Source organism: Globicephala melas, chromosome X (assembly GCF_963455315.2).
Source record: "Globicephala melas chromosome X, mGloMel1.2, whole genome shotgun sequence".
Taxonomy (NCBI): domain Eukaryota; kingdom Metazoa; phylum Chordata; class Mammalia; order Artiodactyla; family Delphinidae; genus Globicephala; species Globicephala melas.
The window spans coordinates 62,371,943-62,384,382 of NC_083335.1; positions in this window are offsets into that span (position 1 = coordinate 62,371,943).

Genomic DNA, 12,440 nt, shown 5'->3' on the forward strand with positions numbered 1-12,440 from the left:
GATCTAGTCCCTGTTGCCTCTCTGATGTCATCTTCTACTTTCTCCCTTGCTCAATCTGTTATTCCAGCCTGAGAGGCTTCCTCATTTGTCCTTGAACACACCAAGCTAATTTGTGTCACAAGGTCTTCACACTAGCTCTTTCCTCTGACAGAAACACTTCTCCCAGAGTATCATCACCAAATCAGCAACATCAGTGTCATATGGGAAATTGTTAGAAATGAAAATCCTTCAGCACCATCAGAAAGCAACTAAAAATCAAAAATTCTGGAGATGAGATTTAGCAACGTGTGTTTTAAACAAGCAACCACCCCCACCGCTGATTCTGTTGCAAACTGACGTTTGAGAACCACTGGTGTAGACTTAACATTTAATTAAAAATATTAATTTTAACCTTTTCAAACTGCATTAGTATAAGAAATTCTTACCTTTCCTGCTCCATTTATTAGCATAGTAACACTATTAAAATAATACTATAGAGTTTGTTTTAGGTCACAGCTTGATATTTTAAGGACCTGAGCATGTGAGATTCATCAGTACTTTTTGACATGACTGGTCTTTATTGCAGATTTTCCTCAGACATTATTACTTTTCTCACCCTAAGTAAGTAGTCCTTGTGCTTTCCATCTCTGTTTTTTCTCAGGCTGTTCCTATCTCTTAAAATGTTATATTCACCTACATCTATTCAACTCTTACCCAACCCTCAAGGCCTACTTCAAAACCTACCTCCTTGTGGAAAGCTGTCTTGAATAATGCAGTTCAGAAGAATCACATTCTTTCTATTCTGAACTCTCTTGTAGCACTTAACAGTACTACTGCTTTATCTAATAGTTCTAAGAATATTTTCCATTTTCCTCTCCTTTGACTATAAATACTTGACAGCAAGTTTCATGTTTTGTATATCATATATCTTGTACACTACTCTAAACATACTGTCTGGGGATGTAGAGGTACTTACTGCACCTTAAATGTATTAAATATTTTCTGAACAGCAATCCTAGATATGTGATGAATAAAGTCATCAGAACCAAACTTCTGAATATTAAACCTTCTTGGAAGCCACTTCATTTCAGCGCCAAAATACCAGTGTTTACTAAAAGAGAATTCACAATGCATCAGCAAAACATTTCTCTTGCTTTGGCCCATCCTGCAGTACCATTTTCTAAACAATTACAAATCCTTGAGCTGAAGCCAACCTCAAGAAAACTGTTAAGCAAAATTCAAGTAGATATAAGCTGTATCTGGTGCCAAAGGGGGGAAAGGAGAGGAAAATTAATGTTTGCCAAATGGAAGAGAGCAGATTTTAATTTGGTATGAAGTATTGATGATGACATCTGACTATCAGCATGTGGTAAGAAACACACCAAGTGATAAACCATACCTAGCCATAGAGGACCTTTTGCTGATATAAGGTTGCAGTGAGGTAGTGTTTGGTAGAAAAGGGCAGGTTGAATCAGTGCCATCTTTAGTGTAGAACAGTACCTTAGATTGCCCCAAGAAAGGCATAGGGCTAGGGAAATATCTCCTTCTACACCTCTCTAAGCATCAAGATTTGAATCCCCATGAAATCAGCTTGAAGTAAAAATCAAGGTCAAGCAGAAAGAGTCACTAATAGGTAACTGAGGGGGGAATGTGACTTCATAGACAAAGGGGCACTCTCACACTTTGTTCCTGAAAATAGGGGGAAGATGTTGTTATGAGATGACTCAAGTATAAATGTATCTCAGTTTTTTTGTTGTTTTTTAGCACAAGCTGAGAGTAACTCCCTCTTTTCCTCTCAGTTTGTCTCTTTTGCCATACCGCCATCCCCAGAGGACCAACAGTGTCTGCCTTGGCACCTCCAATTCATGAGGCTCTAGGACAAGCTCCAGGAGAATCAGGATGCAATAGTGTCCAGAACTCTGTAGACCTCTTCTCTCTGAAACACACAGTGGCACTCTGAAACATTTTGCCTATAGTCTTAATCATATTGTCAATGGGATAAGGTACAATGACACTGCAAATGTTGTTCAACCACCCGACAGTCTCTCTGACAATTGCCAAGCATCCCTTTAATCTTTCATATCCAATAATCTTGCATTTTGCTGAGTGTCAAAGTGCTGTCCAGGATATTTTAGGACTAGTTACTATAGCTTTAGTAATCCAAAAGAGCACCATGATTATAAGAAGCTTTGTTGGAATTTCTATGTTTCTGTATCATTTGCAGTCAGCAGTACTTTGTAAATTGATATATTGATATACAAATGGAATTGTAAAGCAAATTAAAAACACTTTGAGCTCTTGCAGTTCTTTATTCCCCATATCGTGCCCTTTTCCCACCCACAAATACATTGAACATCTTGAAGATTAATTTTCAGACTTATGTCAGCAAGTCGTCCTCATGCAGTTATTGTATTTCCTCATGCAGCACTGTTGATTGGCATGTGTCTGTTGAAGGAGAAGTATCTTATTTCAAACAAAATACATGTCAGGTGCACATACTGGAATAAGGCACTTACCTGATTCAGAAGTAACAACCTTCAGTAATTTGATTTGGTTCAACTTATTGATTGGCACAAAGAAGCCAAAGGAATGTGAGTTGAGATGATTAACTGTGATAGTTAATTTTTCAAGTGAGGAAAAATACCATCAGCCTGACCAAAGAATTAACATGCAACTACTAAACATGCTCCAGGGGAATTTCAAAAAAGTAAACACAAACCAAAATAGCTTTATGAAAAAAGTCCTGTGAAGAAAAGTTATCATCATATAAACATGACCAATTGAAATGGGCTAATTAGATTCACGATGTGAAACAAAGCTTCATTTATCATGGCCTGTGGGAATTTTAAGATAGAAATAATTCCCCCTAATGAAGATATTGCCGTGTGATATAGTGTCTTAACAGGATGATCAGCTGTCTCTGCCTATTTGGACAAGTTTGGCATTGGGTTACCTCTCAGTTTAGTTGCATGAGAGGTCTCTTTTTGCTTTCCAGCAAACCGTTAGACTTTATTTGTTTAAAATGTTGCCCACCATTTATGGAATAAACATTTCCATTTCATTTTAATTTCATTTCATAGGAGAATAATAAAGACAGTACAGTTATTGGTCACAGCTGTGTTAATGTGTTGCATGTAACCTTAAGAATTATGCTGTCAAGCCCACAGAGCCAAGGTTTCTGGTTTTCCCTTACAATTTGGCTACAAGATAAAGGAGGAATTTTATTTTAAAATATTCATGCAAATTAAAAAATCTATCTTAAAACAGGTCTTTAAAGTAATAAAGACCCAAAATAACAAATTTGTGTCCAGAACGGCCAGCATGTTACAAGATAATTTTGGCATCAAATTATAAAACATAAGGACTTTTTTTCTGACTCTGCATTTTTACATTTTGATATAGTACAGAGGTGATGATTTTATTGTTGATTTTCTCCAGGATAAGATGGAAAGTTGTCTCTTTCCTCCTGAGAGTATTACAAGTTTTGTGAAATTTAACACTCATTGAAAAAAATCCTCATTGTTCATATCCATTTTGAACAATATAATTATAATTGGAATCTAAGGACGGGTGGGAATGCATAAAAAGAGGAAGTTTCCCTAAGTTTTTTTCTATGGCAAAGTTTCTAAAAGATATTTAAATTTTTTTAATATATGGTTCACTGGTGATGTCTCATGTAGAAAGGATCACTACATTTGAAAACAGAGATAACAAAAAGTATATTGCTAGGTATAACAATGGCAAATTATTTCACTATATCATCCACTCCAGCATCTGGACAAATTTAGCAAGTAACAAAGACATCTTGCAATTACATCTAGAATATGTTTACCTCTCTTGTTACAAGCAGGCAGACTAGCATAAAGGCAATCTTAAACTGAAGTGGAGAGTGATAACCTAGTAACCTTAGATTTTTACAAGTAATTAAACTAAGAAATTGTCTTGAGAAGTTATTCAAGTAAGGCTTGCTGAATTCATTTGAAATACACTAAAAAAGGAGTGCAAGAGATGAAACTAAGTCTGAGACACAATTAACAAAAAGTCTGTTTATTCATAAACTTGAAGCACAAGAACCCATTTGTCTTCACTTTTGTTTCAGCAGGGTTTCAAGGGTGCTAGAAAGAAAGTTTTATAGAGTAAAAAGAGGAAATACTAACACAGGGTATGATTGGCAAACTTTCTATTAAGTGGTTATTAACATTTTTTAATGGAAGACTTTCTGATTGGTCTTCAGATACTTTTGATAATCCTTGGTTGTTAGCAAGGAGACAAGTGAGAAGTTTGGGGGTATATCAGAAGAAAGGATTGTTCAAAGTTTGAGGTAGAGGGTTTTCTATGGCTAGCATTTTCCTGAAATAAGTGGAGGTCGATGGGGTACATTTTTATAGAAATGGTCTTTATGAGATACTGACTGCCATAACAGGCATCACCCCATTATAATTTGATGCTTCCACTATGATTAGGAAGTGACTAATGTTCTGTACTAATGGCATTCTTAATGTTTTCACACATTCTGGCAAGCATAAAATCACAAATTCCACAGTCTCACTGAGCCAACATACAGAGACACATACACATACTGATATATACATATGTGTGTACAAACACATATACATAAAACCCCTAACCTTTATCCCTTGTGCTTGAAGAGCTGGCTCTCAATAAACAAGTGTTTAAGTTGGTTACACTGATCAAAAGACATCTTTTAATGAATCCCAGGCAACAAATCATAACGTTATGTGATCACTAGAGCAAATCATATAAAAAGAAAAATCTAATGCCAACTATATCATTGTAATACAATCCAACTTCAGAAAGTTTTTCATAACTTACAATGCAGGTGTATTTTATTTTGAGAGAAAAACAGTGGAAATAAAAGAAATAATTGGATTGGGCCTTGTGGGTTAGAACATTTGTTACATCAAAAGTGACAAAAGGTTAATTATTACTGGTTGAAGTAACTATTTTTTTTAAGAGTTAGGCAGCTATCCCTGGGTGGTTGGTCAGTATTATTATCATTAGCTCAATTGTAGGGATGAATGTGACTTCCACTGCTTATTTGCATAGTCATACTTAGGCCTGGCCAATACTCTACCATTACCACCATCTTCCTTTTATTAATATTCCATTTTGAATGACAATCCTCTATTTCCTCATTTACTGTGTTGAAATATACTGAACAGGGACAGCTCATTGTATACTATCATAAAGAGACTTCTCAAAGTTCTTTCTTTAATTGGGCCCTACATACAATAAAACAGAGATCCACCATCTTTAACTGACATGGAAAGAGGTGAAAAAAAGGAGGGAATAAGATAGGCTAGGGCATACCCCACCCCACAGCCACCCTCATCCTCAGGACCTAAGAACACTACCTAGCTCAAGCATTATAGAGTAGTGGTTCAGGGTTTAGGTCCTAGAGCCAAAATTACCTTCATTCAAATTATGGATCTGCTGCTTTATTGCACATATAATCTTGAATAAGTTAATTATCTGTACCTTGATATCATCACTTGTAACTTGGAGTTAATATTAGCAACTCTCTTGGGGTTGTTGTAAAGATTAAGTTGAATTAATATATGCTAAGTACTTGAAAATTATGGCTGGCATAGTAGTATTTTAAACTAATTTAAGTTTAGCTTTTAAGTAATCACATGCATTGTGTTGATCAAATAATAGCTATCATTTACTGAACACTGACTACATGCCAGCTCCCTCACTGAGGGATCACTGCAGATGGGTTGGGTCCATTGCACACATGTCCTTGTTCCTCTCAAGGTTACCTGTTCTACATGATTCTTTCTTTCTAGGTTCTGGTAACACTTTCTCTCCTTTTCTCTGTAAAACTAAGTGTTGGGTTGGTTCTGTTGCTTCTAGTTTCTTTTGGACCTGTCTCATCAGGATTTTTGTATAGTTTGGGCCCTTCTCAATTGTTCTGAAGATCCTAGTTACATGTCTGCCTGCATACTGGATGTAGGCTCCTAAAAATAATACATAAATCATTGAGCGCTAAGCAGGAGCTTACTGAATCAAAGATGGCTCCAGGTTTCCATCCTGTTTGGGGTTTATTTCTCTACCTTTCCTCCTCCTTATCTTCTCACAAGGCCCATCAAAAAATCTTATCTCCTCTGAGTAGTCTCCTTACATGAGATACTCAATGACCAACATTAGTCATACTAATTCATTCATTCAACATTTACTGAGTGCCCCTTAGTGTGTCAGAGGTTACATAGATACTGGCAATGCAGACATGAATAAGACATGGATCCTTGTCCTTGCAGAGCTCCAGTTAGACTGCTGAGTATTCAAGAACTTCCTCACCTTCATGGCTTTCCCCTAGCTCTGCCTAGCCAAAGCCTCATACAAAGTAAAAGCCTGGACTAAAGGAGGTAAAAAAATTATACTTGTGGAGAACCTTAAAGTTCCTAAGAGAACCACAAGATATATGGTGGTAGAAGGAGTAAAGAATCCAATTCAACCACATACTGTGTTATTAGGCTGTCAGTGACAAGGTCACAACCATCTGTGGTAGAGAGAAAGCCATGTTTTCTTTCATTTCTTCCATGATATCCTTGATGGATAAGTCAGGAGGGGTGAAAGGGATGCAGGTGTGTTGGGAAGGGAAACAATAAAACATCCATATGATAAAGTCTAAAGTTTCTCCCATATTAATACTGGGACAGATCAAGGCCCACTTTTCTTTTCTATGCCCTGATATCTACATAGGAAGTCTTAGGTGCTTTGGGGCTTTGACAATCATATTAAAGGTCAGAGGAGGGTTTTATTAAAATGTGTCTACAGAGATAACTCTAATTAAAACAAACAAGAAAAACACTAAGGGCAATCTAAGGGTAAAAGAGGGATCATATTTTATGTATGAGAGTCCACAGGTTCTTTTCAGCTGCCTAAATAAGATTGTTCTGAGACTTAAGTGTTGGCCTATTGCTCAAAACTTTGTTCACACCCCATCCTACCTTCACAAGCTTTATTAATTTAGTTTAAGAATTGCATTACTTCTGACTACAGACAAATCCAGGTTCTACTCCAGACTCAGTCACACAAAAGATGTGATGCCGAGTTATTTAACCATTCTAAGATTTCTTTATCTACAAAATGGGGCTAATAGTACAGTCTTTGCAGAATTGCCTGAGGAGTGCATCTCTAATGCATATGAAGAGTTTAGCATAATAGCTGGCACACAGAAAATGCTCAGATTGGGGCATTTCTCTGTCTCTCTTCCCTTTTCCTAAATTTATCTCTGAGTGCAAATGCGCAACTAAAAATTGACTTAGAAATGTGGGAAAGTGCCTAGCTCAGACATATTGGAAACACAAAGCATCTTTTAGAATTTTGCCAAGGGGCCACCCTGGGTCCAGACTTTAATTCCCTTATTCCCAACCCCCTAAGTCCCTGAACAGTTGGGTTTTGTCTACTTTGTATTTCCTTTCTAGACAACACTTTACTTTTGTTACTAAATCATCACTTGTCCTCATTTTCATTTGCGATGAAGTTTTGTTTTAATCCTGGAAGTGAGGTGTCCAAATTTCTTCCTGTGATTAGAAATAAATGGTTTTGTCTGCCTGTTCAAGCCACTCAGTAAGAAAATATACCCAAGAAGAGCTTTGGTCTAGGATCTATTCTATACAACTATGGGGATCAGATTTCTAAAAAGTCAAAAGCCCTCTACCCATTGCCGCCTACAGATAGATAGATAGATAGATAGATAGATAGATAGACAGATAGATGAATACAGGTAGCTTCAAAGAACCTCCTGATATCAGGCCAGAGTGAGTGAGATTTCTCTGGGCAGATGAAGTCCATTCAGAGAGTCCAACAGGCTCCTTCTCCAGAGGCTCACAGCTTACAGTGGCTGCCTGAGGTTAATAAGCACTGAACAGTTGGTATGAGGCAGGCACTGTGCTAAGTTCTTTATACACCCCCATCTTATATAACCTCCCAACAACTCTATGAGATTGGTATTACTTGCTCCATTTTACAGATGAGGAAACTAAGGAAACAACTTGCTCAGGGTCACACAGGAAATGGAGGAACTGGTAATTTGAAGGCAGATCTATCCAATTCTGAAGTCCATACTCTTAACCAATAAGCTCTACTACCACCAATATATTATCTCCAAACTAGTGAAGTGTGGTAGTTGCCCTTTTCCCTTGAATTTGCACACATCCCTAGAAGGCATATGACATAAGCCTTATTAGTTAGTGACATCTCCATTTGTGAATTTCAAATACTTTCTTCATTCCTTCCTTTATTCACTAAACATTTACTGAGCACCTACTTGCCACCAGGCATCGTATAGGTATTGGGGGTACAAAAATACAAATAAAACACAGACCCAGCTCTCTAAGAGCTAACAGTTTTGTAGTCTTTTGCCAATAAACATATTTGATTTGTTGGGAGAAATCAGGAATATATTGATAAAAAATGACTTTCTGTTTTGTTCATCTCTGTATCCCAGTTCCTAGATCAGTGCTTGTCACAGAGCAGGTACTCAAAACTAATGAATAAATAAATAGATTGGAGCATCCAAGACAAGGGTTCCCATGCTCCTGGTTTTGCAAAGGAGAATTCTTGGTGCCAGATACCAAGGTAAAGATTCTAAAGGATTAGGATTCTGAAGAAAGCAACTTCCTCCATAAATCAGGAGACAAATAGCCAATTTTCCCCTTAGAATACCCTGTGCCTTGTGCAGTGACAAAACAGAGAATGCAGTAAGCGATTAAATGGATACATCCTGCCCATCAAACATTTCTGAGACTCACATGAAGTTTAAGTTGCTACCCTTAGCTAAGCAGTGTGGTCAGTGGTGTATTAACTATCTGATTACTTATGTTGGCAAAGTGGTTGATCACATATGGTGCAGTAAGAGATGCTGTCACATGTCAACCTGCAATCCTGCCTACCCAAGGATATGACGACTGCCTAACCTACATTTTAATCCCCAGGACTGGTCTGCTACAGAGCTTGAAATTCCCACTGCTTTGGTTTAGGGTAGTGGTTAAAAAAAAATTTAAACTGTGGTCAAACAGCTCTTGATAAGATATATAAACAACTGAAAAAAACTACCTGGAGGTTTAAGGCATTGCCCAAGGACATTTTGATATCCTTGGCAAAGGAAGAAAATTAGCATTGAGTATATTACGACCAGGCTTAGGTATGACATTCCAGTGAGCTGGGTGAGAGTGTGGCCTAACCAGCCTCAAACATCTCATCTCGCTAAAATACTCCAACCAAATTTGGTTCAGAAACCTCCCAGCTTTTAAAATCATTTTTATTTTAATCCTACCTTCCAAATACAAAGCCTTGAAGCATATGCAATTCGCTTTATATGTAGTCTTATTGGATGCTCCCCAAAATCTTGGGAATATCATATGTCCAATAACTGTCTATATAGGGAAAAAATATCCCAGGATAAGAAAGTATCCCAGGATTGCAAGAGTGGTGGGATGAAATCTGCCACTGAAACTTGGGAATACCATTAACTTTATAGAGTGGCACACATATGCATTAGGATACTTTTTGTCTACTGACAAAGTGATTTATCAAAGAAGCATATATATATATACAAATATATATATATATATTCTATTGTAGAGTGCGATTATGAAGGCATCAATGAAACATAAGAAATATGTAAATATAACTTTCCAAAATGAGTCATAAAAACATGCTTTCTTTCTCAAAATGAAGGAAATAGTTTTATTTGTAGAAACATAAGCATGATCATTTAAATTTAGATTTATTCTTAAAAAACCCATTTAGATTCTGGGAAAATCAATGGACACAAGTCATTTATGAACAGTGTAATTGGTCAAGATCTATTTGCTGAAGAAGAGTTTAACCAACTGGGTTCTTATCATCCCTGAAAATCGAATTATCTGATCATATGCATTTGTCTTCTCTCCAACCTTTTGAATGATTGAAAATCATCCTCTTAAGAATAAATAAAGATGCTGAGTAATATTATATTACATTACATTTTTACAGTATTGCATAGTTTACTAACATTTGTATACAGTATCTTATGAAATCAAAGTGAACTCACTCTGAAGTGTTACTGTCCCATTTTATAGTTGAGGAAACTGAATATAAGTGATTAAGTGACTAGCTCAATTTTATATAGCTGGTAAGTAGCAGGATCACACTTGAACTCAGATCTTCTGACTATAATTCCAAATCTTTAGCCATGACACTTCATTCTTATTACGGAAGACATTTACTTCTGTCCATTGGTAACAATCATATTTTAAAATCTTTAGTAAAAATGCATGAAAACACTGTACCATGTAACATTTTCCTAAGTAGCAAATTGAAGAAACTATGTCTTCTGGAAAATATCATAAAGCAGCTACATTTGTTTTCCTATATAACTGGATATTGAAATGATTTGGGGGATGGGGTCAAGGGAAAAACAATGAACAGTTTGGTTAATACAGTTGCTAAGGCAATAGGAGCCTTTCACTATTTATGTCTTTGAAAATCAAATGCTTTGAACTAACACCAAAGTTAAACAGGTACTGAGTTGCTGCCAAAGGCTAGTGTATCTGAATATAGCATTTGTTTGAGGAGTCTTTTTTCTAAAAGAGAAAATATTTTTTACAGAATCATCAAATCACTTCAGTACCCAAATAGTAATGTCATACTTTTGCAGGTAATCTACAGTGCAAGACACTGTGTTATAGGCCTATGGGGATCACTTTCTTGGTAAATCTCCAGTGGCATTTAGCAGAAAACTACTCCAGGAAAGCTTGGACCAGTCTGCCCACCACTCTATCGCAGTTTTCTCATGTGTACAATGAAGAATTTAATAATATACAATAATATTTAAAGGATCCTTGCAGCTCTGATGTCCGATGTTCTTTGAAATTCAAGCAACTGGCTTACTAAAGCTCTTTCTCTTTGAGTATAAGAAGTGCCTGGCATTTATGTCCATCCTAATTTAATCTGAAATATCAAAAGAGGGGGAAGAGCAGAGATTTCTTTGGTCTAAGCAGAGGTGTTGTTAACCCTGCATCAGTTCTGGCCCTGAAATTTAATGGCGAGCACCTGGACCTTAGATTGAGCCAGGCAGTCTACACCTGACTCTTACTAACTCTAAGCAAGTCACCCTAGGCTTTCTTCTTTGATATTAGTGAGCAAGCAATTGGGTTTATAAATATAGGGCTATTATAAAGGAGAATGAATGAATGAGTAGAAGGAAGCTGCTTTTCAATTATAAAAGATTTAAAAATAGTAGATTCTTATTACAGCTAGACGTGGGTGTATTAAAATGTATTTTATGGTCAATAGCTCTGCATTATTCTTCTGGGGAAATAAGGCTTTTATTGGTTGGCTGAGGTTTTTGCTATTTTTGTCAGATGTCATCTTCCACACAGAAGCAGTGTGGATCAATATCAAAGTATCCAAGTGAGAGTAAGAGCAGGTCATACTTTTTCCACCTCATCTCAATAGCTGCTTGATGTCTTGAGAAGCCACACTCCTTCTCTACATAGTAATGATAAGGACACTGTTTTGTTCTCTTGTAAAGTCTCCATATCCAAGCCTAATACAATGTTAGCTTCACTGTGAGTATTAAAGACCTGTCCTTTCTTCTAGGAGATTTAGCATCTACTTTAGCTAATACAGTAATTTTTGCCATACTAAATAGTTTCTATGATTTTTTTCTAATTTTTTAAAAGGTTTAAAATTTTTATTTTTAGCTAACATTTTCTCAATTTCTCTTTTGAAATCCACATATAACTTTCTGGTCATTTTTGTAGTATTTGTTGTCAATAGTATTTATTGCCAATAATATGGTAGCCATTTGTTGATTAGACATATGCATTAAAGTAAATGCATCATTTACACACTACTTTATATAAAACAGATAAACACAAGGTCCTACTGTATAGCATAGGGAACTATATTTGATATCTTATAATAACCTATAATGGAAAAGAATCTGGAAACGTATATATATATATGTATATATATATATATGTATATATGTATAACTGAATCACTTTGCTGTACACCAGAAACTAACACAACATTGTAAATCAACTATACTTCAATAAAAAAGTAAATGTATTGTTTTAAACATTTTGTACCTTGAATAACACTCAAAATAGCTGAAAGTAATCATGCAAGTTCATTAGTTCTTTTCCCTTTAACTCTTTTACAAAAAAAGAAAAATACCCTGACTAAAAGCAGATGGAGCTGTCAAGGATCATTCACACAGGTGAGCTGAATTGAGCTGATTAGTTGTTAAGTGCTTACAGCTGTTAGGTTAGACATTGAGGAAATTGTAGACGATCAGGGCCTCTCTTTCCCAAAGAGTTGGAACAAGCATCATAAAGAAAAATAGAATTGTTTTGAGAATTAGGTTTCTTGGATTTGCAAAGTAAAATAAGGAAAAATGAAAAGCAAAAACTGCAAAGACTTCTTAAATTAACATATACAGC